This window comes from Manis pentadactyla, chromosome 10, assembly GCF_030020395.1.
Source record: "Manis pentadactyla isolate mManPen7 chromosome 10, mManPen7.hap1, whole genome shotgun sequence".
Taxonomy (NCBI): domain Eukaryota; kingdom Metazoa; phylum Chordata; class Mammalia; order Pholidota; family Manidae; genus Manis; species Manis pentadactyla.
Window position 1 is genome coordinate 43,305,331 of NC_080028.1, and position 8,305 is coordinate 43,313,635.

Consider the following 8,305-nt stretch of genomic DNA (forward strand, 5'->3'; position numbering starts at 1 on the left):
TTTTCTATGATCCTCCCATGTAATGTGTCTCAGTTTGTGCTATGTGTAAGTAAAAGAGTTAAATTTGTGTTTTATAATCAGAAGCTTCTGTTGTCCTACAGGCCTTAATCTGCTGCTGCATCCTTGTCTCCAAGGACACCATCTCCAAGGAAACTACAGGGCGCATACTTCTTTTACTCAAATTTTATTACCCAGAAGATTCATTAGTGATTCTGTTACTGGGTCACAAGGGACTCTTTGTTTATTCACTTAGTTGCATTTTATCAAATAAAGCACATGTCAAGCTAGATAATAAATGAGTTCACAGCCCTGAAAGGTCAGAATAGCAACTTCCCTGAAACTGGATAAGTTTCCTGACATTCCACAGCCGTCATATTATACTGTGATTTTTTTCCTATTTTTTAGGGTAAATAATAATACAGCAAGGAATTCAACGTAATTGGTTGAAGATGGATACTTCAGAGAGATCTATTCATCTTAGAGTTTTGATTAAGACAGTGGATTCATAAGAAAAAGTGACTAGAAATTCATATGAATATCTTCTTCATCCCAACTACCATTTTCAATTTAGCAGTTTTAATATTTCATGTGTTTCAACAACCAACAGAAACTGTGATTGGCAGTCATAATAGTAAGTGAGATGAAATGTCATTTCAAGAATATTTAACTTTTGTGTCATTTCAGTTTTGTTATGGTCTGGAAAATATTTATCTATCTTTTAAAAATTGGAAATGTGAGAGATGAAATTCTATATATTTGGTAAAGTGTACACTTTTTCATTTTTTTAGAATGTAGTTTCTTTGTATATGTAAATGTCATTTCTGAGAGATAATTATGTGCAAGAATATATTGGCATGTAAAAGCATTAAACTTTGATCGCTATCCAGAAATATATTACCTATGCATAAACCTCCCATCAAAAAAAAAAGCAATGAATTCATATTATTAGAAACATACTCCTTAATCCACCAAAAGAATGACACATTTACTGAAGGTGCCCCCACATCAGAGAGCCTTGTCCTCATCTCAAACATATCTCTTGAAAGTAGAATAAACAAAAACCAGTTAATCACATTTCACTATGAGTCTTTTTAAAATCTGCTTTATGATATCTTGTGGTACCTTAGAAAGAAGAAAACAGATGTTTTTAGAGCCTGGAATACTACTGAGTGGTGATAAGGCTGAGTAAGTTTACTCAGGGATATGATACATGTGCTGCCTGAGACATAAGAAAGAGGGTGGAAAGGAGGATATGGGCAGCTGGAATATTTCTCCTATTTCTCACCTTGGACTAACAAGTAGTTAAATGTGTCTCCCAATTCCCTTAGAGTGTCTTTCAGGTAAACCATGAACCTAGTCAGTCCTGTTTTATGTTGGGTTCTGCAACCCTGAGGCCTTACCTGTTTCTATTTTTTGGATAGTCAAAGCTCACCTTGTTCCAAATCAGTAAAATATTACTGATACAATATTGTGAGTCCACATACAAATAAACTGGAGTCTCCAGGAGAAACTTTTCCTAACTCAGTGTAGTAGGGACGTCAAGTGACTAAAGAGTGTCCACAGTGACCCAAATTGTGGACATTTATTAATGCTTTCCAGAGTAACAAAATGTCAAACAAATGCATCAAATAAAATTCTTGAAAATTGAAAGATATCTTTGTTCCTATGAATGCCAGACCCATAGGAGTAAAAATCAGTCCTTTACAAAGTGTGTTCTTAAAATTTCAATATTTAAAATATAGTTATTTAAAACCTGAACATGATAGGTTTCATAGTGCTAAAATAATCTATAATAAAATGTCTCAATGTTGCATACAGATTTAACAGAGGTCAGGAGTCAGCCATGAGAAACAGTACAGTAACAACATTCATTCTGCTGGGACTAACAGATGACCCTCAACTGTAGGTTTTGATTTTTATCTTTCTCTTTTTCACCTATATGCTGAGCATTACTGGGAACCTGACTATCATCTTCCTCATCTTGCTGAATTCCCACCTTAAAACAGCCATGTGCTATTTCCTACAAAATTTTTCCTTCTTGGAGATCTCATTCACATCTCCTTGTATTCCCAGATACTTGTATAACATAGCAACAGATGATAAAGTCATCACCTACAATGCCTGTGCCAGCGAAGTATTTTTTACTGACCTTTTTGGTGTAACTGAATATTTTCCCTTGGCTGCCATGTCCTATGACCGCTATGTGGCCATCTGCAAACCCTTGCATTATGTGACCATCATGAGTAGCACAGTCTGCAGAAGATTTGTCTTTTGTTGTTGGGTAGCTGGTCTATTTATTATAATCCCTCCACTTAGCCTAGGCCTAAATCTGGAATTTTGTGATTCTAATACCATCGATCATTTTATTTGCGATGCTTCTCCTCTCCTGAAAATCTCTTGTTCAAATACTTGGTTCATGGAACAGACTGTTATAATCTGTGCTGTGTTGACCCTCCTTATGACACTTACGTGCGTAGTTCTGTCTTACATTTATATCATCAAGACAATTTTAAAATTCCCTTCTGCCCAACAAAAGAAAAAAGCCTTTTCGACCTGTTCTTCTCACATGATTGTGGTTTCCATCACCTACGGCAGCTGCATCTTCATCTATATTAAACCTTCAGCAAAGGAATCAGTGGCCATTAACAAGGGTGTGACAGTGCTCACTACTTCCATTGCTCCAATGCTAAACCCTTTCATTTACACACTGAGGAACAAGCAGGTCAAACAAGCCTTCAGTAACTCAATGAAAAGATTTGTGATATTCTCCCAGGAATAAGAGAATGTGAATCCAAATAGACACATATGATTAACTTGCCAAATTTCCTAGTCAAGTTAATTTATTCAAAACACTATCATTCATCCTGATCCAGTGACATCTTCCTCACAAATCATTCTATATGCTGGCATGTTAATAGCTTTCAAATTTTAATTCTAAAGTTTCCTCCAAATTAGGAATATCAGAAACAAAACACAACAGGTAAAACAGAACTATACCTCCAAATTAAAATTATCATAAGAGAAATCTGTTGGTTCATGTTTTCACATTTTTCAGCAAATGAATGAGTAATGATTGCCATTGTCTCTTCCAATCCAAAGTTTTCAAATGATTTACCCCTTAATTCATTTAACAAATAAATGGTTCTTTGGGGGCAAGAACTGTTAGCACTAAATATGGAGGAGAGAACAAACCAGCTAAAATTTATCCCAGTGTATCCTCAGGTCAGGGGTACCTAGAAATAATTTTATGTCATAGAAAGCAAAATAGCTAACCTGCACTCAAATAATTTTTTCATGAGGGAGAATTGTAAATCTTGAAACTATGGAAAAACATGAAATATGCTAAAATAAAAATTACAAGATTTGTGACTATATTGAAATTATAATAAAACTTTTAAATGTTATTAGCTATTCTCAAAAACAAATACATGAACTTAAAGAGAAGATGGTGAAAATGGATAATAACTATTTTGAGGAATTTAAATGTTTTGGAATTGCAAAACAACTGAAAGATGTAGAAAAACATATTAAAATGAAAACATAGATGTCACTAAAACAAGCAAACACATGCCAAAAACTGAAACAAAAGAAACTAAAGAAGTAAAAACAATTAGATATATGGGATGTTTGAAACTTAGAAAAGTTTTCAAATGGAATATGAAAAACGATACACAAAGGTTTTACATTTTTAATGATATAAACAGTTAAACATTGGAAGAACACAGACTGTTTGCACTTAAAATTTGTTGAGGATAAAACTCATGTTAACACATCTCCAGATAAGGAAGCTCATGCAATTCATCCTCTGAAACTATTTTCCCCACCCCACTACATTCCAGGACCCAAGAATCTGAACCTACATCTCCCCTCTGCATTAATGTCTAGTCTTTTTCCATCTTCTGTTTCCCTGTCAAAATATGGTTTCCTTATTCTTTATTGGCTCACTTTTTTCCTTCAGTTTTCAATTAGAAGTCGCTTGAGTTCCTCAAAACATTAAAAATAAAATTACTGTATGATCCCACAATCCCACTTCTGGTGTATATACCCAAAAGGAATTGAAATCAGGATCTTAAAAAGATATCTGCACTCCATGTTCATTGTAGCTGACTTACAATAACTAATAAGCAAAAACACCCAAAATGCCTATGCACTAATGAATGGATAAATTAAATGTGATATATACATATAAAGGCATACTATTCAGCCCTAAAAAAGAAGGGAATTCTGCAACATGCAACAAAATGGATAGACCTTGAAGACGTTATTTTAAGTGAAATAAGCCAGATGCTGAAAGACAAGCACTTCATGTCCACTAATATGAAATATCAAGCATAGTCAAATGCATAAATTAAAGACTAGAATGGTGATTACCAGGGGTCAGGGTGAGGGATAAGTGAGGAAATATTAATAAACAAGCATAAAGTTACAGTTAATTATGACACACAAGCTCTAGAGATCTGCTTTACAACATCATACCTACTGTCAACAATATATAGTTTGCACTTAAAATTTGTTAAGGATAAAACTCATGTTAAGTATTCTTTTAACAATAAAAAATTTTAAAACACACACACATATTTTTCAGATAAAAAAGAAAGAACAAAGCTTATCCAAATATGATTTTTAGAAAATGCATAAGTATAAAGCTTGTTGTTAGTTAAGATTCCTGTATTCAATTACCAACTCATCACATAGCAGTACCTATTGTTAATGTGAAGAGAACCATTTTTGTGAGGTTTCACATTTTTACAGCATCATTGGTTCATTTCTATGCTTCACTGTTTAATACCTAGGAAAATAGCCCTGAATGTCTATTGTATATTTGGTGAACAATGATAAGCTCAGAAAACAAGACCTAATCATAATGACAACATCAATAGTATTATCATTAGCAATAAAGACTTATCAGCAGTATCATATTGTGACTTATAATAAATGTCTACTTGATCTCTATTCACTTCCTGGAACAGAACTCCTAAAACCCTTGGAATTTCCTAAGTGATGACAGCAATTAAGGTAACTTTTGGTATGTTAATGAGGTAACTGACAGTCCCTAGGTTATCTAAGGAGGGGGGCTGGTTGCCAGGGGAACCAACCATGTGATCAGAAGGCTGGGATTTTAGTGCTCCCTTTGGGGAGGGAGAGAAGCTTAAGATTGACCACCAATGGTAATGATTCAATCAATCATGAAAAGGACCGGGTTCAAAGAGGTTGGTGAACACGTGATTCAGAGAGAGGGTTACCTGAAAAGTGCATGGAATCTCTGCCCTCCTTCGCATATACCTTGGACTATGTATCTCTTCATCTGACTGTTCCTGAGTTATATTCTTCATTACAGATGTGATCTATTAAATAAAATGGTTCTTTGAGTTGTGAGCCACTTTAGAAAATTCATCATACCCAATAAGGGGGTCAATGGAACATTGGATCTAGGTGGGTCAGAAGCACAGATAACAACCTGGACATGACATTGACCTCTGAAGTGAAAGGGAAGCAGTCTTGTAGCACCAAGCCCTTGACTTATGGGTTGTGACACTATCTCCAGATAATGTTAGAATTGAATTGAATTGTAAGATACACAGCTGGTGTTGGAAGATAGTTTCATGTAGGGAAAAAAACATACATTAAAATTGATGTCAAAATCCTAAGCTAGAAAAATAAAGTGATGCCTACAGGGAGTTCTTTCCGGCCTATTCCACATGGCCCCAAACATGAAGAAATAACACCTTAAATTTCCCCTAGTGTATGTTTTCTCTTTTTCCCTATATACATCCTTCAGTGTATTGTCAATACTGAAGTCAGAGACATTGTTAATACTGTTCCCTTGGTACAAATAGTTTCTGGCCTTTCAAATACATTGGGAAGAATGCACTTCTCATCTAAAAAAAAGATCTGCAGTAGTTGAATCATTATTTATAACAGAAAAAATTTAAAAACAACAAAAAACAATTAAGTGTGTCAAATGTTTGAAATCAAAAATGAATTTTGGTCATAACATAAATGTAATTCTTCCATGTTTATCTAAGGAATACTTGTCTGAGTGACAGCTTTTCGCTGTTCCATATGATGTTGGCTGTGGGTTTATCATATATGGCCTTTATTATGTTGAGATCCTTGCCCTCTATACCCATTTTGTTGAGAGTTTTTATCATGAATGGGTGTTGAAATTTGTCAAATGCTTTTTGAGCATGTATGGAGATGATCATGTGATTTTTGTCCTTCTTTTTATTGATGGATTTTCAAATATTGTACCATCCTTGCATCCCTGGGATGAATCCCACTTGACTATGATGTATGATCCTCTTGATGTATTTTTGAATTCGGTTTGCAAGATTTTGTTGAGTATTTTTGCATCTATGTTCATCAGGGATATTTGTCTGCAGTTTTCTTTTTTGTGGTGTCTTTCCTGGTTTTGGTATTAGAGTGATACTGGCTTCATAGAATGAGTTTGGAAGTATTCCCTACTCTTCTATTTTTTGGAAATCTTGAAGGAGAACGAGTATTATGTCTTCTTTAAATGTCTGATAAATTTCAGTGCTGAAGTCATCTGTTATGGGAATTCTATTGTTGGGTAGGTTTTTGATTACTGATTCAATTTCATTGCTGGTAATTGGTCTGTTCAGATTTTCTGTTTCTTCCTGGGTCAGTCTTGGAAGGTTATATTTTTCTAGAAGTTGTCCATTTCTTCTAGGTTGTCCAGTTTGTTAGCATATAATTTTTCATAGTATTCTATGATAATTCTTGTATTTCTGTAGTGTCTGTATTGATTTTTCCTTCCTCATTTCTGATTCTGTTTATGTGTGTAGATTCTCTTTTTTGCTTGATAAGTCTGGTGAGGGGGTTATCTATTTTATTTTCTCAATGAACCAGCTCTTGGTTTCATTAAATATTTATATTGTTTTATTCTTAATTTTATTTACTTCTGCTCTAATCTTTGTTATGTCCCTCCTTCTACTGACTTTGGGCCTCATTTGTTCTTCTTTTTCCAGTTTCAATAATTATGAATTTAAACTATTCATTTAAGATTGTTCTTCCTTCTTTAAATAGTCCTGGATTGCTATATACTTTCCTCTTAGAACTGCCCTCACTGCATCCCACAGAAGTTGGGGCATTGTGCTGTTGTTTTCATTTGTCTCCATATATTTCTTGATCTCTGTTTTTATTTGGTCATTGATCCATTGATTATTTAGGAGCATGTTAAGCCTCCATGTGTTTGTGAGTTTTTTTTTTCTTTGTACAATTTGTTTCTAGTTTTATACCTTTGTGATCTGAGAAATTGGTTGGTACAATTTCAATCTGTTTGAATTTTCTGAGACTCTTTTTGTAACCTAGTATGTGATCTATTCTGGAAAATGTTCCACATGCACATGAGAAGAATGTGTTTCCTGCTGCTTTTGGGTGGAATGTTTTATAGATGTGTGTTAAGTACATCTGTTTTAGTTTGTTTTTCAGTGACTTTGTCTCCTTACTTATTTTTTGTCTGGTTGATCTGTCCTTTGCAGTGAGTAAAGTGTTGAAGTCTCCTAAAATGAATGCATTGCATTCTATTTCCCCCTTTAATTCTATTAGTATTTGTTTCACATAAGTAGATGCTCCTGTGTTGGGTACATAGATATTTATAATGGTTATATTCTCTTGTTGGACTGACCCTTTTATCATTATGTAATATCCTTCTTTGTTTCTTGTTACTTTGTTTGTTTTGAAGTCTATTTTGTCTGATACAAGCACTGCAACACCTGCTTTTTTCTCACTATTGTTTACATGAAATACCTTTTTCCATCCCTTCACTTTTAGTCTGTATGTCTTTGGGTTTGAAGTGAGTCTCTTGTAGGCAGCATATAGATGGATCTTGCTTTTTTATCCATTCTTTAACTCTGTGTCTTTTGATTGGTGCATTCAGACCATTTACCTTTAGGGTGATTATTGATAGATATGTACTTATTGCCTTTTCAGACTTTGGGTTCATGGTTACCAAAGGTTCAAGAGCAGCTTCTTTACTATGTAATGGTCTAACTTAACTCACTTATTATGCTATTATAAACAGTCTGATGATTATTTTTTCTCTCCCCTTTTTCTTTCTCCTCCACTCTTTATATGTTATGTATCATATTCTGTACTCTTTGTGTATCCCTTGACTGACCTGTAGGTAGCTGATTTAATTTTGCACTTGCCTAGTTTTTAGTTGTCTTCTTCCTTTGCTGTGTTTTTATTTTCTCTGGTGACAGGTATTTAGCCTTAGGCATACTTCCATCTAGAGCAGTCCCTCCAAAATGCACTGTAGAGGTGGTTTGTGGCAGGTAAATTT

The 8,305-nt window shown here is 34.3% G+C and overlaps 1 pseudogene; it reads left to right on the forward strand.

Annotated features, from left to right (window-relative positions):
- Nucleotides 1-1,843: 1,843 nt before the first annotated feature.
- Nucleotides 1,844-2,779, forward strand: LOC130685112 (olfactory receptor 6C2-like; annotated as a pseudogene).
- Nucleotides 2,780-8,305: the final 5,526 nt, after the last annotated feature.